At 33.1% G+C, this 26,156-nt stretch overlaps 1 protein-coding gene across 5 annotated transcripts in view; it reads right to left on the bottom strand.

Moving 5' to 3' along the window:
• Nucleotides 1-26,156, bottom strand: part of Fak (protein tyrosine kinase 2 Fak) — a 197,170-nt gene that overhangs the window by 52,477 nt on the left and 118,537 nt on the right. Inside the window, exon 1 of one of the 5 annotated variants that reach the window (XM_076129593.1) lies at nucleotides 13,448-13,577. The exons of the other annotated variants lie outside the window; for them this stretch is intronic. The gene's annotated coding sequence lies outside the window, so the exon portion shown is untranslated. Of the gene's footprint in view, nucleotides 1-13,447; nucleotides 13,578-26,156 lie in introns of those variants that run through there. 5 annotated transcript variants of the gene reach the window in all.

The raw sequence follows: 26,156 nt of genomic DNA, 5'->3' as shown, positions 1-26,156 counted from the left end.
AAACTCTCATTGAACACGTCGACATTCTGTTCCGTTGCCCGCGTGTATCTGCCCTATATTCTGAGCTAGGAATTAAACCAGGAACGATATTCATGCTAAAGATGTACTGACAGAAAGAGATGGAGCTATACGAGCTGTATATCGTTGTCCCTTTCTCGCTAGTGTTGGGTTTGCGGCCCCAGACAACTGGGTTGCTCACAATCTTGTTCAGTACTTTATTGTATGAATGGGAGTTTGTGCATCGGCTTCTGTTTGTTAGTGTGATAGGTTTAGTTTATTCGTGTTAGTAGTTTGACTGATGGGTTTGCATTTAATATTGACATGCGCATACATAACGTATGCGATTTTCGTTATACGACAATCGGATTCCAAATCATTTAGATTATTAGTGAAAATTACAGATAGTGAATTAAACCGAGGCTTAGTTGATAGATAAAAATGAAGTACCATGACAAGAAAACCTTTGCTGCTTTTAAGCCATCCATCATTTCCCACGAAAAATCATGTCTTCGATCAGTTAGTTTTGACGTTAAAAAAGGACAAACGAACAGGCAATCACACTTTTAATATTGGTTTGTACAATTGACGCTATGGAAAGAAAGTTTCCCTCTTTCCATCACACAGTCATGTTTCTCAAAGTCCCCGCACTTTCGTAAAAACATCTAACCAACAAAAGGTTCACCACTATTTAATATCATAAAGCCAGCTCTAGCCGTCTTCTCTACGTTCCTAGCATACAATATCAGGTGGCAATTAAGGTGTCGCACACACCCGCGGCTCGTCACCGGCTTCCGGCTATTGTCTGTGTGCACTAGGGTTTATTTGACGTGATAGAATATAGCCTGCAGGATATTCTAGGAATTGCTTTTATAGAGAAACTGAATATTATTTTGAAATAATGTTGCTAAAATTAGATGTTCTTTTATATTGTATGAAAGTGGTTTTAATGGGCGTGAAGTATGGTTTTCATGATTTGGTGTTTTTAGTAGTATCTGGTACAAAATTGTATAATTGAGTTATATTTATATAGTAAAATAATTGTATCTGGAGAATAATTTTGTTGTTTTGCCGCATATTGTACGAAGAATCAGTCTATAAATTTATCTATTCAAACATAAATCGGAAAGGTGATATGTAATATTGATGACATATTATAGGCTAAAAGATGAAGAAATTGGTGTAGTGTGTAACTGCTAACCCGTTACCTTTACTCAGCGTTACATACGTCATATTCTATGTGTGGTCTTATTTTTCTGTGGTGTGGTTTTATATTCGAAAATAGTTTTAAAGGAAAAATCCTAAACTGCAATTCCGTTATAACAGTACAAATAAATTAATCATGGAAAAAACCCTTAGACATTGAAACTTGTAAGACAAAGAACATTCAATAATAATATTTAATATCTACCTTTCTTTATGACTAGCCTTATAAGGCATAGCGCACACTGATGTCAGACACCTTCCGGCTATTGTCTGATGTGCACTTGGGTTTATTTCAAGCTTTCTTGGGAACAGTTACTGCAGAAGTTATTTGTCATATTTTCTACGAAGGGATTGGCTATTGTTTTTTTTTATTGTAGGGAAAAAACGTAATTTACTTATTGCGATATATGTGTAACTATTAATACGTATTTATTCAGTGAATAGTTAAGATAAAGAAAGATAAGTATAATTATATCGGGAAAAGGAAAAACAAAGTACTTTATCTTTAAAGAAGGGAACTTCCCAGTCTTTTCCAGATTTATTGCTTTTACTTTTTCCCAACCATCTGCCATAGGTTTTACTAAAATAATTATATTTTTTAAGATGTTATTATGACTCTTTACATTGGGTTTCTCCCGTCATTTGGTCGGTGAGATCTGTTTAAAAACTTTGAAATAAAGCTTCTTCATATAAAACAAAGGAAATAACAATGTTCTATTTATTTAGCTTTAAAACACTAACCATCTTTCTACAAAAAGTTAAACAAATGTCCAACGTTTGTTTTGGTATATTTTTATATTGGTAAATTGTTTATATTTTTTTGTGGTACCTGCAGATTCTTATAAAGTTAAAATTAAAACTGTTCTTACTCAAAGTATTTTCAATGTTAAAACAACAAACCAAAACAAATAAAAAGATGTATGATTCTGAATGAAGCAAGGGAAGTTTGTAAGGATCGTATCAAGTGGTCTTTAGTTTCTGCCTACACCTGTGAGAAAAGGCGTGATATATATGTAAACAACTTACATAAGAAACTAACCCTCTAATTCATAAACACACTATAAACCTATTTTAGTTAAACAACTACTAAAATATGTTTCCTCTCTTTCATTTCGCTAAGGAGTGAAAGAAACCAAACACTATATAAGCCTTTCATAACTTCATATATTTTTATGTATAAGAGGGTAAATTTCCACAGTAACTGTAATAGAAGCCTTACAGACAAGTCCCTCTGGTTCTAGAACCTTCTACGTAGTGAAATTGATTTGTACAGAGTAAACTGCGTCGAGGGTAGTACAAACAGTAGCTAGATCGTTTCACTGCGTACGGTTAAAATAACTACTACCTACTAGATGGAATTGTAATGTAAATATGAGGTTTTCTTGAAGGGTAACAAAGAATATTTCCTGAAAAATCTTTCTTCAGAGAATTTAGTGATTTATGAAAATTGCGTTGAAGTATGAAGTAAGTTTCTTGGCAGATATTTACTTGTGAAAAGTAATAAATATTACGATTTTTTATTATTTAACGTCTGATATTTAAGCTTTTGAAGAAAGCCACATAACTTTTTTAGTAGAAACTTACAAAGATATCCATAAAACCATTCTTCCTTCATTATTAATTTGCCACAGCTCCATTTCAGACACTGACAATCTCAAATACTTATTTCTTAAACACTAAAATCTAACACATTCTTTAAACTCACAAACTACTAAGCCCTAAATACACAGAAAACCCATCAGCAAAACAAAGATTTGTTGCACATTACACGTACAAATACAGCATCATATCCCCTAAATATAGACCGTTCACATTTCTGCAAGGTACAGTCAGCACTGTACGACACAATAAATAGTAAATGTCAGAGGACAGTGATTCTTACTGTCTCCAGGGATCTTTGATATTGAACGATTGGTATTTGAACACAAAACATAGCTTTTAGTTTACTACAGATTGTATTAGATTTGTGTTATGTTTTGTATGACTTTGTACGATTGAATTTAAAGCGTTTTGTTTTGAACTCGTTGTGTTCTTTAAGTTAAGATAAAATTTATATTAGGTAAGTATATAATTTTTAAACAGTTAAGTTCATCTTATCACAGCTTTTGTGTTCTTAATTTAGAATTAGTACTATAATTTTCAAGATTCTTGACACAAACAGAGCTTTGTAAAAGCTATAAGAGTAACTATTTTCGAGAATTAAAAAAATAACTAAATTAAAATTTAAGCAAAAAAATAGACATATTTAAGTTAACGACGCCCGGTATAAATTACTCGGTACTTTGTGATAACTGGCATGACATGAATTATATTATTATATTTTGAAATAAACATATTAACACTCATCATACCCAAAGAGGTACACAATTAATCGTACCTCTTTTTTATTATTTAAATAGTATAACTACTAACTTCTATCCAAAACTCTCCAGACAACTATTTATAGAATTCCTATTCATTCGGCGTCTAATATGACAAGCTAGCTCTAACGACCTGGCATTACTCCAAAGGACTATGACTCAGGTCTACAGGGAATTCCTCAAACTCAACATTAAACTCGCCTTTTTGAGTCAGCACTCAAGTTTTTTGCGTTAAAAATATTACTAACGAGGTATTGTGGAGTGGTTTAATTTGAAATAAAAACTTGTTTAATTGTAGAGCAATGATGTAAGGTTAGAACTGGTTTTTGGTTAATTTGTTGTTTTAAAACCATGTACTTATAGTCCAGTAACTTATAATAGAGTGTATTGTCTTGTAAGATGTATCTTGATTATACTAAAGGGACCCCTCTCTCGGGAGGAGACCCTTGCCCAGCAGTAGGACATTAATGGGTTAAGTGCATTATTCTTTGTATTTTCCAAATAAAATTGTAACAAAACGGCCACCATCAGTTACATAAGCCTGCGGGTCTCTGATGGTCTAAAGTTTGTATTTTGTATACCTTCTAAATAAAGGCTCGCTACTAAGATGTTGGACTGAAATGTTATCACTCGGACGAAGTCATGGGTAGCAGCTAGTCGTTAATATTCCTACGCAGCCTCAATTAAGGTATAAAAAGAAATATCTCTTACAAATGAATATAAGTAATTATCCTTTGTGAAACGTTCTCATTAGATACGGAGTTATTACGCAGTTTGCGCTGTATTTCTGTACCTGTGCCGGAAGTTCAGTGAACTTTAGTTTTGTTATTGATAGCTCACTTTTTTTCTGTATTATTTTGATGAAGAAAGATAGGTATTCTGACCTCTGTTAATTCTGTATTTTAACTACTAAAGTTCAAAGACGACTATTTTCTCCAAAAGAGTAAAATAAGTAGTTATAATTTGGTAGTGTTAGTGGTAATTTCAGAAACTAACTAATATTTCCTACAAGTATTCTTTTTTCATAAATATCCTTAATTTAATACTGACTATTGAATGTAAAAAGCTAAAATTTTAAACATATTATGTTCCTACCAGAATGAAGAGATTTTTTGGCAATACATCGCAAAGTGGGGAATTTTCACATGGGCAAAGCTGCGGGCGTAAATCTATGATTAATAAACTTTGTTTTAATTATTTGACAAGTTTGTCCTTGTTTTTGTATAAACCTTTGAATTACGACAAGATCAATAAATATTACCTATGACCGCTGACTTAATAATCGTAATTATAACGCAATTACTTACAATCTACATAACTTTACTTCATAGTAATTACAATGATAAACATTTTCCTGTGAATATGGAAACACCGTGTGACGGAAAGCTTCAAAAATAATACACGAACTGTGACTAATACTTATATCAGGATTAAAACGGCGATTTACCCCCGGTTTCTGAGGTACATTTAGCGGTAGTTTATCTATTCAATAGCGTTTAAACTCATATAAAAAAAAACGCTACTGGATAGATAAACTACCGCTAAATGTACCTCAGAAACCGGGGGTTAGTCCGATTAAAGTTACTAGGTATTAAGTACATAAATATGAGAAGCTGGTTAAATAGTCTTTTGTTAAAAATGTTTTATTTTTGTGAAGTATTACAGATTTTTTATATTCTTAAGCTTTTGCCAACTTAAACTAAGTCTTTAAAGTTTAGAAAAGTACAGTATTAAGCCAAATAACTGTGGAATACAGAATTCAGAAGTTTCAGATATCAACAGACAAACAAAATTAATACTTTTATAAACTAAAAAGACGTTAAGTAATATACTTATTATAGAAGCTAAACTAAAGTATTATCTTACAAAACTGAATATCCGTAAACAAATCGTAGACAAAGTTTTAGTGCAAGTATAACTTTGTTACTATAAATGCACATTTAATATTATTAGTTAACACAACTGTGTATTACCAATACATTTGACATTTAAAACAAAGGCTGGGAATTGCAGTTATCTGATAATAGAATTATAAGCTTTGTTTAAGTTATAAGATAATAATTCATTAGTCAATTATACGGATTAATAATATATTCTTGATAAGAATGCGTTTGGAGACTCTTAGACTTACAATGCCTACGATTACTGACTTGTTTTCTTTTTCAATTTTGTTGTGAGTCTCCGGGGCACTTGTTTAATAATTTAATTCAGGAAATAATTAAAAAAAAAGGATATTCAACCTTAAATAACTCAAGATTTGTTAACATTAGTATTTGTGTTCTAGTTTTTTTTTAGAGTTTATAAATAAATAGCTATCTTTTTGTTTACTCAAAAATGATATGCTCCAACATAATAACATAAGCCTCTAAAAGAAATTTATAAAGGTTTTCAGAAGTAAGTTTTGCAACGTTAAAATCAAATAAGTCAGGATCGCATCAATGCATTTAATATTCACTAATTGTACTATTGCGAAATAGAAATAACATTTGAATCTAAACAACATTATGCGTGACTTAGTGGGTCTGACAGACCTCAATAAATAAGATAATGGTTTAGCTATAATAATACATATTATTAAGCATTTAGCATTAAGTTCGGTTCAAGGTAAGACGAAGTTGCTTATTACATGCAAATTTAAAGACTGTTGCAGTTTGTAATGGCTAATCAGATTTTATGGACCTATTAAATCAGTGTGGTCCAAGATTTTGTAACAACGCATACTTGTGTTATAGAAACTAACTATCTTCTTCTATCTTTCACCGGATTACAGGCTCAATTCACCCGGCCTAATTTCACCTAAATCGGTTGAGCCGTTTATCAATGAAAGCATAACAAACAGTCTGACATACTTACTAAACAACATAATATTTAAGCCAGCATTTATTCTTATAAATATTGGCTTAAGGAAATCGTAAAAAATCCTAAAAAGTTGAGGCAAACTATAGGCCACTCCCGAAAGAATTGTAACTAAGATGAACTTTACCAATAATTAAAAGTAACATAATTCTCATATACTTTAAACTAAGTTCAATTTCAACACAACCATTTCCAATAAGCGATTAAAGCAATGAAGAACACCAATAAACAAAATCGCGTATATTTCGCCACGCAGATGAAACGCGAGGCCATCATTCACATCGCAATAACTATTACTGTCGCTACAAAACCGTGGAACTGCGAATGAAACCTAAATAACTAACTTGTAACGTTATTCCTAGAATTTGAAGTGGTGATACCTATATATTTTGTGTGTGATATTTCTCGAAGCTTAGATCAATCCTACTAATATTATCATACGAAGTTTTGCGAGGTTATGCTAAAATTTGATAAAATTTGGAGTTTATAACCTGAATTAAAACACCCCAGAAAAACTTATTTACGCAGCTAGAATCGCGACTAGAAGCCGGTCCGTCAAAGACAGTGTCACGAGGGTTAATTGAAGTACGGAAATGTTTTTTTACGCAAAAACTAAACTAAAGTCTGTTGTTCTCCGTTAGAATGGCTCTAAAGTTTGTAAAGAATTAAAACGTAATGCATGAACTACTTAACACTTTTGTTTAAAATTCTCTGAATCAATCATGTTTGTATGAAATAACAACATAACTTGATTAAATTCTGTTTTGTTTCTTATTGAAATTTAAGCAAATTTGATGCAGCTTTTACTTTTCCCTTGCGATTTTTAATAAATATTGCCCAAAATCGTCTCAAAGTAGCAACGTACATATTTGTCGAACCTACCATATCCGAAACAAAATTAACTATAGTAACACATTAACAGATTCTCAGTTAATTCGCAAATCGTGACCAGCACCCTGATCATTGGCTATAAGGAAACTGTACCAAATAAAGTCACAACCGCTTCAGAATCGGCTTAAAATTCTTTAACCACGTAAATATCACCTAGTTTAACCAACAGACGTCCTTTTGATAGCTCATTAACAATTAAATTTTTCGCCTTAAAGTCAAAAACAATGGTCCGAGTTCATAATTAGTGTGGTCTTTTTGTAAATTTCAAAATGGCCGCCATTTTAACGTCAAGGTGGTCGAGTGAAATTGATTTGCGTCGTTAATGTGATTCTTGATTAATATTATTGCAAGTGCTTATTAAGTTTTCGTATTGTTATAATTGAGGATAATTATTCTTTCTGTGGGGGTCTTTAAATGGCATTATTGTTTCCGAACAACCGTGAAGTTGTATAAAATGTTATTGTTGAAATTGTCATTTCTTTAAGACCTTATTCTATAAGTTATTTCTTCATAAAGTTCAGTTTTTAAACAACTATTGTAACGACTACTTTCACAGTAAATATTTGACCTAAATAATTCCTTGGTCTCTGCCTATCCCTATAGAAAACGGGCATGATTTTACATAGATAAGTAAATAACCAACGTTTTATTCTGACAAAAGAATCTTCATACAACATAACAATGTCAATATTTACATCAAAATAACTCAAGTTCAAACACGCTTTTTCTACAAAAGGTTTCGTCGTTTCGTTCCAAATAAATAAAGACCTAAAAATACAATTGACATTATACAAGAAGACATAAAAATAATCGCTCGAAATACTCCCCAAATTGCTTTTATAAGGAAACATTAAGTATCTAGAAAAAGTAATTTTATACGATGAAAACAGATTGGTACAAAGAATTCAATTTACGGAACACGTAATCATTTCGGCGATTTGAATAATTTTGTTTATTAATAAAATAAAGTATAAGTAAGCAGTGTTAGGAACATTCGAATCGTACACAAATGGCCGAGGGTTCAAAGCCACACACAAATTATTTTCGAAAGTTATATGTGTATCGAAAAAAAATATGCTTTGCTTCAACAACGAAAGCCATCAAGAAAACTTACATGCCTAATAATTCATTTGAGGAGAGGAGGAGTTAGGTCTAATAAGGGCTCTAGGTTCCTCTCTCATTCAGGGCCGGATCTACCTAAGGGCTACTTGGGCTGCAGCCCAGACCACGCTAAAAACAGTAGACGAATTTAAAAAAAGTTGTTTGTAAAGTCGCTTAACGGACGATATTTTTAGCCCCCGAGTCTCATTCCTAGAGGTAAGTCATGGCCAGCAGAGGAAAATTATTAATACCGTAACGGGGATAATAACAACCGGAAAATGGACATTGACGTGTTATACGACAATGCAAATAGAAATTAGGTAATCAGTATCGTGCTTTAATTCACAATTGATCTCATCAACAGGAAAATATGTAGATTAAAACAGTTTTCCTGCAGTTGGAAAATAATACGGTAAAATACGTGTAATTTCGGATATAAGGAAATGAGATGTTATCAAGAATTTGAAGCACGTTTGACTTAAGGAAATTATTTTTAAGTACCGTTGTAGTTAGGTCTTTGGGTTTTATCCCGGTTTATATAATTTATCAGTTGAATACCTGTACTTTTTGATGACGATATCACTAATATGAATGACTGCTAGGTTATCCCCTTTGTGTGTCATCGTCTGCGTATTCCTGATGAGTGATTTCCTATTACTATCGACTATCAAAAACCGTCTAGCAATCGATTTTTTTTTATGAAAGTTTGATAACCGCCTCTAACGGACGCTGCAGTCAACTATTGTTGCAATATGCAGACAGTACCGATAGTCCTAACGCTACTGTTTAACTATCTATACCACCAAAGTGGTTTTGCTCGCCCGGTTTCATCAATTCAGAATAAGTGCCTGACAGGTTATCAGGTGGAAATTTTACAGCTGTTTTCTTTTCAGCTGTCACTTTATCTACCGGATTATGTGACAGATATTTACTAACTGTGCAAGTTTGATCCTATGGTTCCATTTTATGAAAGACAACTACAACAATGCTAGGTTCTTACAAAATACACGACACAAAATCAAATCTACGCAATGAACTAAACAAAGCAATTAAAAATATCGTGACAGTTTCGGACCAAAAGATGAACAAAGAAAGAAAGAAACATGTAACATGACACTGAACCGTAGACGAGTCGGTTACAGTCTAAGTTTAACCTAGCGAGAGTGACTCAGTCGCGTGGAGACGATTTGTTTGACAACAGCCGCGCTGTCCTTACGCGCACAAATATTACTAACGTCACCACTCACTACTGTTTGTAATAACATAAAAATAGCGACGAGACTCGCGACAGTTTATGGGAATATTAAAATATTCTTTAGTAAAAATGACAGGTGATAGAAGTCGTTTCTAGGCTCGATTAAAGAGGTAGACGATATCGTTTGATGATTATTTGTGACAATAATGGGGCTGACAATTGAAAGACGTCAGTAGGGGAGGGGACTCCTTAGAAAGGTACACAAATCATATTGGTGATCTCTTGCAATAAGGTCAGGTGCTCTCGTAATCGGCGTTGGATGATACAGATTTAAGATGTTGATGAAATACACAACTTATTATTGGTAAGTTACGAGCGACAATGCACATAATTTTAATATTAAATTTGGAGGTGAAACGAAAAGAATGTATGTTATTTCTCAGCTCAGTTTCGAAATTAAAGTAAATGTTTCATTTAGGAGAAGAATCGAGGAAAAAATACAATTTCCTTTAGGAAAATCCGAATTACACAACAAAATAAAATGTTATAGAATTCGGTTATTCATTTATTATGACATCAACAACAAATAATTTTGATTACTAATATTACACTATTTAGTCAGCGTGGTGGTCTATGACGAGAGTTAAAATAGATTACTAATAAGTAACCAACGAACTAACATTATCATCTAACCTAAAAAAATCTGAACCATACGCGCCTCTTTTCCGTAGGGGCAGCAATAGACCAAAGAACGTCACTTATTACATTGCCTACAAACTACCCTTATTTCTTTCACATGCTTACATCTTGTCATACAGGACCGCGGGTTACAAGTACTAAGCAGCTGACCATTTTGCAAGACATTAATAATATGATCCTTAGACTGATTCTCTTCCACTATCGACTACCGGCAACCGCTAGCTATCAAAAAAAAATTATTAAAATCTGATCAGCGCCTCTAGCGGAGATCGTAGAAACTATTTTTGCAGAACATTTTAAATGTCATCTCTCGATACTCGACAGTACGGACTGTAGAGAATTGCCCTACTGAAGCAATTGTTTACATATTGATGACAAGCAAGACCCATAAAGCCAAATATTTACGAGACCGGTTGCAATACAAGTCAAAGATAGAGCAATAACATCTGTCAATACAAAACCTAAATATTTGAGTACAACTCTTGGAACGATTTGACCTGTTTCTGAAGAATTTAGTTCATACGGTTAAGAGGATTTACAATACGCATGTGGGGTAACTGCGGTTAGATTCATCTTGTGAAATGTGAGTGTGAATAGAGCCAAGTTCTATCCTGCCAATGATATATGCGAAAGTTTGTAAGGATGGCATACAGTAGTTTATTACTATTTCACGCAAAAACGGATTTTAATGAAATTTGTCATACTTTATTATTGCTATATGGCTTAACCCATGAGACACTATTTTACAAAGGAAAATCTTTTCATGCTGAGGAGGTCCAGGGGAGAAGCTGTGATAAGTTTAGAACTTTCAGAAGATTTAGGTACTACTTGAAATAAAAAAAATATATAATTTGAAGATTTCATATTGGTGCCGTGTAAGAGTAAAAAAATGTAGTTATTTTTGGGAGCGGGTTAAGTTCACTAGCAGTTTCTAGATTTGCACAAGTATTGCGTAACAATAAAAGTATATATTCAACAAAATCTGTATTTTAAGCACAACACAATGGATAATAAATTTATATAGCCGTTTTACAAGATTCTAAGTTAAACTAGATCAAAATTCCTTCTAAATGGTTCTTGTAAAATACATTCGAGTTGTCGGTACTTTTCTTTTGTAGCTTGGCCTGAAACACTGCCAAGATATTTTGTAGTTGTGTTGCAATTGAAGAGTGGGTTGATAAATGAATGTTTAAACAAATAATATGTTACATGTTGGTTTTCCGATAGAAGATTAATTTATGTTGATTTAGAACAGTTTTTAATAGATAAATAAATGGATTTCGGTTTGTATTAAGCAGCGGTATAAGTGGATTGACACTTGATTGATACCAAAACTTGCATACGCAAACTTTCTCGTTTTGTAATCCTTTCATACATACATACAGATGACACAAACACTCATAACGTCATATAATATTATAATGCAACGGGTCTTGGTCTCCTATTGGTCGTAGCGTGATGATATATAGCCTATAGCCTACCTGGATAAATGGGCTATCTAACACTGAAATAATTTTTCAAAACAAACAAACAAGCAAACTCTTCTGCTTTATAATATTAGTATAGATGTATGTATGTATGTATGTCTAGGTGACCAAGAGACCTAGGCCTGCATAACATATGACACTTATGGCCTAACTTGTACAACTAGTTGAGATAGCGTTATGTGACCTCTACCACATTCCGTAGTGTGAAGGAATTTACTACAATCATATTTTTACTGCTACGATTTTCAAATTATTTTTCCTTATACGGAATACGTTAAAATGTGGTATTTTTATTAATATTTGTTATTGAAGACAGATTTTTCTATCGTTAGATATCTTTATCGGAGAATAACTTTGACATTTTTTTAGTGTAACTGTACATTAGCTGTCGAAATTTCGAAATTATTTCGCAAAGCAAGTTATATTATAACGATAGGAGAGTTTTTGCTACAATCAGTGGTTAAGCATTACCAAAATAAAGCCGTACCGAGTCATCAAAGCCGAGAAAAGCTTTTTACCTGTCGTAACAAAGTTTAGAATAACTGAGACTGACATGTATATTAAAACTTTGACACTAGGTCGACCACTAACCATACGATAAGAAGAAGAAGAAGAAGAATACCTATCCTAATTTTGTAAGTATAATTTAGTATTTTTATGTAATACACCGGATCAAAAATACAAAAACATAAACTAATATCATGTCATTATCAAACAAAACTCTCTAACAGCTTTTAGTTCTAAATCATTTGTATATTTACCATCAAAATATTTAACATCCACCATATGTGTCTTTTCCAATAAAACGTTGAGTTCTAAATAAAAGTCGTTCAAATGACACTCGCGCGACGGTTAACTGTCGAGTTTATTTCTGAACTTGTATAAACATAACACAAAGAACACACTGTTCAAGAGGTTTGGAAAAAGATGCATACTTTTGGTACAATTCATTTAAAACTATCCGATTTTTCTAATTTATATTAGAACTATCTGAAACGGCAAACGTTGTTTTGCAATATAAAAATGAAAAAAATAGTGTAAGTTAAGGGTATGAAAAATAGATGTTGGCTGATTCTCAGACCTACTCAATATGCTCACAAAATTTCATGAGAATAGGTCTGTTCGGAGGAGTACGGTAACTAACATTGTGACATGGAAATTTTATATATAAGATATTTCTTACAAAGAGAACGGAGTTTGGTAACGTGCCTGGTAGTTAAGCTCGCCTCCTTAGAAATGGGACTTACATATGTTGTAAATGGCGAAACGTGGGTGTATTTCACACACCTCTATCTACATCTTCAGTTGTAATAGGCTACCTATTATGTTTAAAATTCACGCATTTCAAGGCAGGAAGTTTTTGTGTTTAAATTTTTTGGGTCGATATTAATTGCTATAAATAATGTGTAAATTGTACCTTTTAAAATTGCATTTCAACTTTCAGATATTACGAAAGTTTGTACGTTACTTAAAATTAACGCGACCAAAATAAACGATCACGAGAGATCGCCTTGTTAGATTTTTTACAAACATGGTTATTTTAGTAATTCTATGTTATAAATCACATGCACGAACTGGCCGCAAAAAATAACTAGATATGAGATAATCCGAGGATCTGAAGTTAGATTTAATAATAAAAGAATCTAAAATAACACCTCTCACAAGTTCACAGTAAAACACAGAACAATGCACATCGATAAACTTCGTAAAATTTCGTATTTCCGAACGCGACAATTCGTTATTTGAATAACGCAATGCGCGTTTGCGCCGCACGCGCTGCGGCCTGAGACTAACTGGAGTCGGAGCTCACCACACGCATCATTCACCTTTATCACCCGTCTCTTTCACACACTACAACATAAACAAGGATGCAAGAACCTGGTTAATTTTTCCCGTGATGTCGTGGAGGCGTCATTTCACAAGGCGATAGAGCCTTGCCTCAAGGACGTTTTGCAAAACATTGGAATATAAAAAAAGTGAATTCTTTTTTTGTAAAATGTCAGCTGTCTCGTTTGGCGGGATTGTAGGCTGAGGACTTTATTTTTAGGCCGAGTCGAACGGCTGTTAACACATAGTTTATGGGCAAATTAAACTGTTAAAAATAGGCATTTTATGTAACGCTACGTCCAATGAGAAGTGTGAACCGAAAGAGAGTAAATAAATACTAAACGTTTGTGTAAATAAACAAACATGTGTGGTGAAAGTTCGTTAAAGTGTCACACACTTGACGGAACAAAATTATTTTACGAACTAAAGAATTTCGTACAAAACACGAATTTTGGGCAACAAATTCACCTCTGACCCGGAACGAGGTTCAATTGAACCGGCTTTTCCAATTTTGGTAGGATGTTCCATCAGTCCTTCTGTCCTAGCTTCTGTCAAATTGTGACATGAAAAGGTTGTAAGTACTTAAAATCGTAGGTGTTTGTCCTCTTCCGGACGCTTACGTCATTGGCACTCATTGGTCACCATTTTTGTAGGCAGCATTCCAAAACCTAATCGATTTTTATGACTAAAAATCACTTTCGGCCAAAAAGCGTCATAATGTATGTTTAACAATCCAAGATTATTTTTCTTTAGCCTAAAAGAGTCCCACTGCCACTGCTGGTCAAAGGTTACTGTTACAGACTTCCAGACCCATCAATCGCTTCCTGATTTACGCTGGGTGATGATGAGTATAAGACTTAGCAATACAATAATACTGACTATGATTGCGTCGGGAGGCCGCAGGCTCGATCCCACACCCATCAATTAATTGTGCGATCCACAAATAGTTGTTTCAAATCTGGTTGTACTTTGATGTTTGTATGTTTTTGTTTGTTTGATTATTGTTGCAAAAGTTCCCGCGACACAAAAGCACAAAATCAATGTCTTTAGTAAGTAATGACTTAAGATAAGTGATTACTCCTTATAGGAGTTAGTGCGGGAGTTGTCTTTTTAAAAACAAACAAATAAAAAACTACGTAATTTTGCAAAAGCTGACAGCCCTACCCGTAATCCACATTTCAGATAAATTATTATCTGCAATTAACTTGAAACTGGTCTCAATAAAAGCTATAATACTTAACAGTAAAGTACTACTTGGAAATGATTTCCTGTCTTATTTTTGTGTCAATAAACCCTATATGGTATGGCAATTGATATTATTTTTTGCTGTAACTAGGTAGGAACTATTGCGGTCCAATAATAATAAAAATATACAGTCACAAGTATAAATATGTGTACATTGACACATTTTCGAAAGTATTTTAACCAATAAAATAACTATTGTTTGTTAAATTCATAGTATTTTTAAGATTAAGACGAAAAACAATAAATTAATTGATATTTTATTACAACTTGACAGCTCTTGTAGAGTGGTCGGTACTGTATTCGACAGCATCATGAGGTCCCGGGTTCGATTTCCGGTTAGAGCAAAGTACTATTGATGTTTTCTAATTTATATTAAACTACTTTTAATATTAGCCCGGAATTTGGTAACGTGCCCGGTGTATGGTAATAGTTTCGGCCCTTATTACAAGAAACTAAGATTATTCTCGGCGCAATGTGGGTGAATTTCTTACACCTCTTCTTAAACCTTAGGGTACAATAGGCGTGGTATTATATTTCTGTGCATTTTCTTACAAAACAGTACGAATAAAAAGGTAATATGTATAGTAATGTATAGTGTTTACATTACTATACATATTATTGCTGTTGACTGTACATTAATGTCGTTAAGAATGCGAGGGCTAGTTCAGTTTGTGTCAAGTTATGTCCGTATATGTCGTTTTATTTGCTTGTTTGTTAATTACATTTGTGGTTTGTCGTTAAGATATTATTTTAGTGATTTCGTTTGTCAAAGTTGGTTTGGTTTTTTATTTGAGTATTTGTGTAAATATCGCTAATTGGATGATGTAAAATCTATATTTTCTAATAGTTCGTTATATGAGCACCATTTCGATTTTAACGCATTGCTCGGTGATTTACTTGAACTAATTTAAGAGAGTTGAAAACATGAATTGAGAGGATTTCAGGACTAAATTTTTGGACAACATTTGGCCTAAGGCACTGGAAAAAATCGTATGTGTATTTGAACTAGACATAATTCAAATGAAACAGAAGCATATACATAATTAATTAGCGCAATTAGTTTAGGCTTTTAGGCTTAAATAATAAATATTCCACTTTACCTATTTTTGTTTTAATTATATGCTGTTTATTTCCTACAAAATAACTCAATAATACCAGTAACTAAAGGAACCTATATCCCCATTGACATCAAGTAACCGCAAGCCTAACTGCGGCTCACACCTATATCATATTCATTTAGATAAACCGTTGTACGCGGAAACGCCGGTGCGTCAACCTCATGGCGACCTTCCGAGGCGTCGGCTAATAAATAATATGAATTATACATTTATAATGCACTAGGTCAGTCACGCGGCTGCACTTGTTGAGACACCTATGAATATATTAATGTTTAATGATTGATTGTGACGCAAAAAATAGACAGGATGTGTGTTTTTAATTTACTTAAATGTATTAATGTGATGCAATCCTGTAGTCACCGTAGGATAAGAGTTTTGTGGTAAAATATCGTTTGATATGGTTTATGAAAGGTTTTGGCAAGAAAATGCTTTGCCCGGTAGTACAAAACGTATGGAACTATATAAAAAATATTTAGAATTCAAACACATTCAATGGGTGATGACATATTTTGATTGATGAAGTTTTAAGCAACAAAAATACCTTATCGTTACAAATATGTATAATCTATAGAAGACAGGGTTTTCTCTGCAACTTACCTGAAACAAGAAAATTATCATATAAGTTACGTTTATCACATAAACATTTAACACAAACACATATTAGCAAAGTAGTAAAAAAAGGAAAATAAGCATATATTTAGTAAAAACCTGCGGCTGATTAGAATTAATACAACTCTATTTACATTATAAAAAAAGTAGTTTACAAAGCATATTCATTTGCGTTAACGCAACGCGTTTGGTTAAAGCATAAAAGTACATATAAGTAAGCAGTCAGCTTGAAATTGCGAACACAGCTAGTTTTATCCGATTTGATATTACATCGGCTGTTCGTGTTAAAAACTTCTTCTTTTCATAAAATGTTTGATATCTAGAGTGTGGTCACAAATCACTGTCCCTCAGAGAGCATTGGAAGCTGTCTATCCTGCGCCGGACCTCTCCCTTTTTCGAAATCATCCTATCTCAGGTTAGAAGAATGTTGTATGATATGTTATAGATAGAGTATACCTGTGTTTTATACAAACACTTGGACACTATAAACAAATATCTGCACAGTTGGTTGCCAATGAACCTGGCTGCTTTTGGCACATATCGGCTAGGAGGACATAATATGTATGCCTATAGGCGCAAAAAACTCGCATGCAGATTTCACTTGAAGTTATTTTCGATTTATACGTGAAAAAGTAGAGAAAGCAACAACAGTTCTGACAGGTTTTGCGTGTGTTCGCTGTGAAATTGTACTAAAAATAAATATTATCTCGGCTGATCTTTGTTTCGTAACCAAATGAAGTTCATCTTTAAGACTTTTAATTTCAAAGCCTGGATTACGTTGTGTACTCAATTCGGATAAACAAGTGAAACTACGTGTGGATAGTAAAAGCTAAATGCTTTGAAGCAAGAGATTTTTTTAGTAGAATTCATAAAAAAAACAAAATAAATCCAAAAGTGTTTAGGATTAATATTAATGTCGTTTAGTTAAAAAAAAAGCTGGTATGTGGTCCATTTCTTGTCAATTTTTTAAGTCCATATCTGTCAAACTATAAGAAGTCATAGAATGCATTTGTTATTCATGATGTTAGTTTGTTTACAAATATTATAATCTTACTAATAATATTATAAATACAAAAGTTGGGATACTACGTTTCACTACATTTTTGGATGGCTGTTTGTTACCCAATCACATCAACACTGAACAGATTCTAATGAAAATAAGTACGTAGATAGTTTTAATCTGGATTAAAACAAAGGTTACTATTCAACCCGGAAATCTTACATAGACGAAGTCACGGTCAAAAGCTAATACAAGTTATTTCACAGATAGTTTACAGATATCAGATTATAAATATCTGTCTACATAGTGACGTCACACTACTTAAAACAATTACTTTCATTATACGTTCAACAATAGTATTTTATAAATACATGTGGTGTTCTTTGTAAATACAGTGGTGTCTATCGGCCTATATACTGCGCTATATAAATAGATGATGTATTAATGACTCATGTAAACACTCTGAGTACATTCACTTTTCAATAAGATTGGGTACAGTATCAGCTATGATGGAGAAAGATATTAAAGATTTTTGTGCATAATATTGTGGCAATACTGTATTGTGGATATTTGTGTTTCCGTATATAATGTAATATATATTTGTCATGTCTTTTATTTGTTATGTCTTTAATTGAATACAATTGACTGGAGTACCAAAATAGTGAAAAAAACTGTGTTATGTTTTTGAAATAAACAGGCACTTGACTAACAGAATAACTGTTGTAACTGGATAATCTTAATTTTTTTATAAGATTTTATTTGTTTAGGTTCTTAACCATAACCTATATCGCAATTGTAATTTTTTAGACTGCATTATTAACCCCCGATTTCTGAGTACATTTAGCGGTAGTTTATCTACTCAATAGCGTTTAAACTAATATAAAAAAAACGCTTAAAATGTCCCGCAGAAACCGGGGGTAAGTAAGTTTAGTCCTCAAACCAATATACAAAAAATCCTATCAAATTCATATAGAGCAACTTCCACGTTTTAATTCTCCCTTGCACCATTTCCTTTTATCTTCAACTTCCTTCAACATCAAACCATACGTGCTTACGACTACGGACACAGGACATAAGCAGCACTATAAAAGAAAGGTCCGACTGCCAACTGTCGCAATGTCTAAGTGGTTAAAAGGTTAAACCGTTTAATACTGAACTTTTGTTATAGTTGCGTATTTACGTCACTTATTTAAGTCAAATTCTGCATTATTCACGAGAATTTGAAAGGATGTATGTTTGTAACTAACTCTTTTACGCAAAAACTACTTAATGAATTTTGTTGAAATTTGGTACACAGGTAGTTTATAACCCGGATAAGAAGATAGAATACTTTTAATCCCGGAATATCTATTCACACGACCAAAAGTATCGGACAGAAGCTTGTATTGCCACACGACAGTTTGTGAAAATGGACGAATGTTTGTTGTTTTTTCACGCGATTACACATGAATTGACATTTTGCAAGGAGATAGTTAATAACTTGAGTTCAAACAAAAACTAAAGTTTTTTCCAAAATTCAGCTCCTAAGCGGCTCAAGGTAGGGTCGAAAATATGAGTAAGCGGAGCCGCATGGGTCAGCTAGTTATAATTACTAGAGAATTCGACTTTGACATTTAAGTCCAAATAATGAAAGTGAGTAAAAAATGCATAATAATTGCTACATATACGAGTGAATTATTAATTTAATGGCGATTTCAATCTTAAAGTCTGTAAGGAAGTATATAAGAGGTCGATGTTTGATTGACATAAGGAAGCTTGCTTATCAAACATTTTGATAAAGGTGTTGAAAACACTAAAGTCTTGAGTACTTGAGGCACTTCCTAGGAGAATTAAGCGAGTGCTTTTAGTAAAATGGATTTACGGAAGGGGATAAGTAACTTTTTATTTTTATAATATATTATATGTAGTAGAGGTATATGTGGATGAAGACTGTTTGTTTAAGGAAAACAAAATATTTCATAAATGTTTCAGTTATATCCTAAGGTGTATGTATCTACGTACTTACCCCTACAGTTACTGTATCTGAAGTTTAAATAAATAAATTAATATATATCCGCATTTTGCTTTTGAAATTGTTAGTCCTATGTCTTTTAATAATAATATAATAATTATTTATTTCAGAAATTGTATTCTATATTAATTGCCTTTGGCCATAGGCTCGGGCTACTTATCGAAAATACACTTATCGTAATAAGCCCAATAGCCATTTGCCCAACCTGGGTATCAAACCTCGTTATCAACAGTCGTATTAAAGACGCAATCGACAGTTTGTACATAGTTTAAAATTGAAAAAATACGATCCACAATTCATACATTAGCAGGCAGCGGTTTTAAAGTTTAAACATAACTTTTGCATAAAATATATGTTCATTTCATAGACTATCATATCTCTCTATGTGCACAATACTAATACAAATCGTGTTTGCGTATCGTGACTAGTTCTAACAGCAATAATATATGTGTATGTACACATGTAATAATCGACCGATTTACTTTTTATCAACACTGTTCACCGTTAAGTTTTGACTTTCCATTTGATTATGTCCACGACTGTACTCGTTTGGTCAAATAATATTTGAGAACAATTTGTTTGGTTATAAATTGTGCGTATTCATATTTCAAAAATAATATTTTTAGAGTATGTTTAGAACAGTTTTTAGAAAATATTGTTTGTGTAAGGCTAGGCTGATGTAAACGAAAGCAATATTATAATTTCATATTAAATTAAACGGTAAAATGATGATTTTTTAACCCCAGTATAAAAAATAGCATTTGCCCAGTAATGGTAGTACTAGGCAAATGCATTTATACTAATCTTAATGTTAAAAATCGTAAGTTAACATACATTTGTGTTTGATAATTGTTACTCTTTTATGTGAAAACTACTGAACAGATTTCTATGAGGTACACAGATACTTTACAGCGTCAATTAACACGTAGGATTCGTTTACAACGCCAGGGTATCATATTATGTACAAGCAACAAATATTATCAAATTCAAATATTAGTACTATGCAAAACTAACCTAACTACCATTCTACCTAAATATAATGTCATCAAATTACTCCACCAAACATCTGAGGAAGTTTCCTTCACTTATGCCCCTAATGCCTGCGGTGAACCTTAGTCCCGAAGGCTTCAATTATATTGCATAAGTTTGGTAATCGGTCCCAGTAACTTCAAGCTGTAGCGCGGCTATTTCGGTCCACAGTGGTCAACTTGGCAAAGTGTTGGCTATTTATAGTCTAGGGACGGGGGTTTTAAATACATTAGGTTAAATATACCATTTACATATAATCTTGAATATGATTTTAGCCCAATTTTCATATTCTGATAGATACATGTATGGAGATTTTTAGAAAGTAGTGATCAACAGTTGATATGTTTGGGCCGTTATTTTCTATAGACAAGTATTTTTTTCAGCAATTAATTTACACTTTTTGAATGATAATGTATGAAAAATTAGATTATCTACTAACAACTTCGCGGCTTTTCTTAAATGATGATAGCCATAATTATAATAAACAATCATGAACTGAGTCTCATGGTGAGAGTGAGATAGCAAGCTACAGAGGTGATAGCGCTATAATTTTCTTAAGGCAGCAAATGTATTAACTTTGACATGGCAAGCCCATGCTAAAGTTTGTTTCCAGTTTTAGAATGGAAACTTGGACAGTGAATAGTAATTTGTGTATGAAAGAGCGCATGGGATTTGCTCTGAATAGGTTTTGGGATGGGATTTTAATTTAAGTAAGTGATATTTGTTAAGTTAGAGATGTTATCAAGTTTAGTCAGTGGTTAATTTAGATAAGATCTTGATGTTAGTTAAGTGACGACAGTAATTTAATGTTGTAGGGCTTAAGATTTTGTATTACTCTGTGGTCTTCTTGACGTTGTGGTTCCCATTTATATTCATAATATGAAATATTGACTATAAACATTGCTTTAGAATGTAATAAAACTGTCAGCATTTTGCAGTTGATGTAAAATGTAAGGTTGTAGGTAAAATTGCTGTAGATAAAAGTCGCTGCCTGCCCCCGGTCACGCCAGATATGAACTTATTACACACATGAATAGAATTGTATACAATTCTATTAATATTTTCAATATTCTAATAACCAAATGAAGAGTAAATAGATATTGCTTTAATTAACAGTTTGAAACTGATCACCGCTCCCAAAATGCAAATAACCGACTTAGCTATTAACCGCAGAGCTAAATTGGTCCGACCGCGACTGCAACTGACCACAGTTAGCGAGAGGCGGAACCGCGGGGCACCACACTCCAGTGCGGGTTTCAACGAGAGTAATATAGACTAGGTTATGATAATCTTTAGCAGTTAAGCCTTAGCTGCGAAGTTTCTTCTTTAACTTTGGTATACATACATACGTAAAATCACGCCTTATTACCACTGGGGTAGGTAGAGATTTGAGAACTTTGGTATAATATGTATTTTAAAGCCGATAAGTTCGGTTAAATGTACAAACTCAAAAACTGTTGGTTCCAATTAGAAAAATATCTCCGAATGCGACCTGTTTTGTGTTCCATTCTAAAGGATAAGGGATCATATTACTAAAAATCTGTATGTCTGTCATCAGGCTGTATGTCGTGAACCTTGATAGCTACGGCTGAAAATTTCAGATATGATATATTTATGATATCGCTTTAACAACAAACACAGCATGTAATGCATTAATAACTCAAGTTCCTCTTGTACCCCTTAATCAAGGATTTTGAAGTAAATTAATAATTTTACAAATCAATTTGGCAATTAAGTTAAATTGACAAATTCAACTGCTAAAAGCATTGGAAACTGTGTTGGCTGATTGATTTGAAACGAATGATTTTTGGTGCTTTTACTGTAAACCGATTACATCGACACTGAAACGTTTGAAAGCCTATCTGAGTGGTGTGAACTAATTGATTTACGATTGGATACTGTACAAACTGAAACATGACCTTTTAATCGGATAACAGGTGCAGTTTGAAGCGTTTATACTTTTATTCTTTATAATTAATGTTATAAATTAGAACCAGTGTGGCTCACGTCGTTGTATTTGTGATATTTTTATTATTTGAGATTTTTGGAAAGTAATCAATGGTTCGAAATCGAGGCAACACACCAATGACTTTTCAAAGTTAAGGGCGTACTAGAAATAATGATCACTTGCTCTAACGGTGAAGGAAAATATCGTGATGAAACCTTGCATGTCTATTGTTTAATACATTTATTGAGGGCATTGAAAGGCCCAAACCCGTACTTGACTAGCATGGCGGACTCAAGGCCTAATCCCTCGTTTGAGAGGAGACCCTAGCCCAGCAGTTGGAAAGTAATGGGTTAAAAAGCCTGTTTGAGTCTCCGGATGTTCAATAGCCAAGCTATATTTTAACAAAATCGATCAAGCAATTATGAACGCATTACAAACTAGTAGATTCCGAGTTAATCAAAATACATTTTCTTTGTAATAAAACGAAAATTTTGCTTAGTAAGTTAACTTTGTAGTAACGTAGTGCCTTCAGGACAAATGCAAGCATAACATCAAGCTCATTAAAGAACACGGGACCTACAGCGTGGTTGGAAACGAGCATACGTGTTCTCTCTTATACGGAGCTTGTATAGCTTGAGGCCTTGTTTTTGTGAGGAAGAGTTATACTTGGTTAAAGGTGTTTGTAAGAGTTCGTTGTTAAGGAAATACTGTTATAAATATTATAATAATTTATAAAAACTTTGACTAACTTTGTGCCGCGATTGGTACTGTATGCGAATGCCACGCAGAGGTCTCGGATTTGATTCCCAGGCAAAGTGCTATAATTCTTTTCCAATTTGTATAAGAATATTTCTCATAGAAGCCCAGAGGCAATAGACTGACCCTCTATTGAAAATAGCAAAACACTAGTGTTTCTATTTTATACACCTCTAACTACACCTTCTGGCATAACAGGCTTGATGTTATGTATGTAACAATTGACGATCTATCTATGCATAAAATATACACAATACTTCATAAATAATAATTATTAATTCAAATCACTTAATTTTATAAAATTTAAATAACCATAAACAATAATTCTATATTATATATTCCATTCATATTCCTTTCATTGCGATATTAAAATAGATCCAACCAAAAAAAAAACCTATCATCAACAGCACCAATACTTGTTACAATTAATATAAAGAACTCTCATTTTATCCGCAAGATAGCGAGCTGATAGCTACACGTCATTTTAATTAAAACCTATAAGTTACACCCTTATACAGGCAGGACGATACAGGACTATTTTGCATAGCAAAGCTACTGATTGGTCCATAAATTAGTTGCAGATGTGCAGAGAAAAATAAAGAATTAAGAGTGTTACAATGTATCGTATTATGGTATGGATGATTTAAAGTAGTCTTGTTGGATATTGAAGCCGCGTTTCGACGATAAGACATTCGGTAGTAAGGCGCCTACTGTGATTTATCGAAATTAACTTTGTGCAAAATTTTGGTTGATTCTTGATGGGATTAAATACATTTCTAAGTTTTGTTTGAATGAAATTTGAATCTTCTAAACTTACTATAGTAGAATAATACGATTTTTACACCTACGCGAGATAGTTCTTGAAAACAATGCGAAACTAAAATTTGTAAACATGAGGTTAATTAAATTTTACCGTTTTTTATCGTTGTGCTCCAAATCATCCCCTAAATAGCTAAAATGAGGAATGTAATTTTGTTTTTTTTTTTCAAAATGGTTTAGGTACTCATTGGTCGAATTACTGCAAATAAATAGTTTTTGTGACATTTTACTGAGTTATAGGCTCCTTCATAATAATGTCAAGATTGCCATTGTGACTCAAATAAACATTTATATAGTGTCTTAAATGAAAAATCTGGTCGAAAATATACAATTTTATAAAAGAACGCGTGGTAACCTTAAACTTTCATCGTACGTCGGGCGCCACCTTTATACTTATTAATTGAACAAACCAACAATTTTTCAATTTCGCCTGTTGTATTAATTTACAAGATTTATTGTATTCCTTTAATTTATTACTACTCGAACTGGCTTTACTTGCGTACAATTTCATTCCCTATTGACTGGCTGACTAGATATGGGTGCATTTCGTCGAAAAAAACAAGCTTATTTTTAATTTTAAGGCTTTATTTGCAAATATTGTATTAGGCATATGCTTACAAACTCACCTGATGGTAAATGACAATGAAAACTATGATGTCACAAACCTATCTAAGAGACAACTTGATATTTTTCTTATTCTTTCTTTAAAAGACAACTCCCGCATTAAGAATAGTCGCTCTTAAACTACAATCTTTTCTATAATCATCTGCATGGCACATTTTATATTACTCAGTTCAGCGGTTAAACGGTAAAATCATGACAAATAAACACACAAACACTAGACAGACAGACAGACAAACAGACAGACAGACAGCCACACAGATATTAACAATTGTTTTATATGGAAGTATATATAAATAGCTTTGTTTAAATTTATTTGACGTTAAAAGCGAATATTAATTGGTCACGCACGTAGTTTTAAAGAGGAGTGTGGGAGCATTGCGGGTTCTGCTTCATTAAAGAGATAATTAATACATTGTTAAGCTTTTGTATTAAATGGGAATTTTCAGCGATTCGTCTGCGGTTTCAGTGTGTATTCACTGAAGTTATCTACAACTGTAATTAATTGGGTAGTTTGTTTAAGATAATTATAGGAGTTTTGAATTAATTTCATTAGTGTTAAGACATAGTCATAGTAATAAATTGTTATAATAATATTTCATGGCCGAAACAAAATGTGAAATTTACTTTGTGTTGCTCGACGTTTTGGCGCGTTCAGCATGGTTTAATGCAGTTTGCGTTCACCGCAAGATTAGCCTGCGCCGAAAAGTCAAGCAAAAGGTAAAATGTATGATTATAGATCTCGTTAACTTTCGTACAGTACTCGATAATAAAACTAATTCGTGAAACTGTCGCCGTGGGTTTGATTCCCACACGGAACAAATTGTGTACGTTGTTTGTATGTTTGTAAATGTTCCCGCGACACAAGAGAAATTCTTAGTGCACAAGTTGTCCTTTTATAAAAAGAGATGGTCGCGAAATAGTTATTTTCTTTCAGATCATTTTTATTCGCTATTTTTCGCCTGTATACGTCATATCCCTAGATACTACAACACATCCACACAACTAATCAATCAACCTTAACTTTCCCAGTTCCGATGGCAAACGTGTCTAATTTACTAAACAAACTTACTTGTACAGTACTAATGATTATCGAGCCATTGACTATGCGTGGTACAGTGATTAAAGTGGCCGTCACGACGTTTACTGTGCTAGCAGGTCGTGGGGTATCCCCACATTCCCGTACGAGACAAATGTTTATTTTGTCTGGTTGTTTAGTAATGGAGATGGTAACGGGTTTGATTTCCGTGTCGGTCAATGTGATACAAGGTTTTTACAAATTCTGTTTGAATGCTTTAAATGTGTGATGTGTTGTTTGCATCCTGTTACTTAGGATCAACTTGGTAAACGAGAATGGGTGTATGTCATACATTTATATGTA

This window comes from Anticarsia gemmatalis, chromosome 22 (assembly GCF_050436995.1).
Source record: "Anticarsia gemmatalis isolate Benzon Research Colony breed Stoneville strain chromosome 22, ilAntGemm2 primary, whole genome shotgun sequence".
NCBI classification, from domain to species: Eukaryota; Metazoa; Arthropoda; class Insecta; order Lepidoptera; family Erebidae; genus Anticarsia; species Anticarsia gemmatalis.
This window is presented reverse-complemented; position numbering and strand designations above follow the sequence as displayed.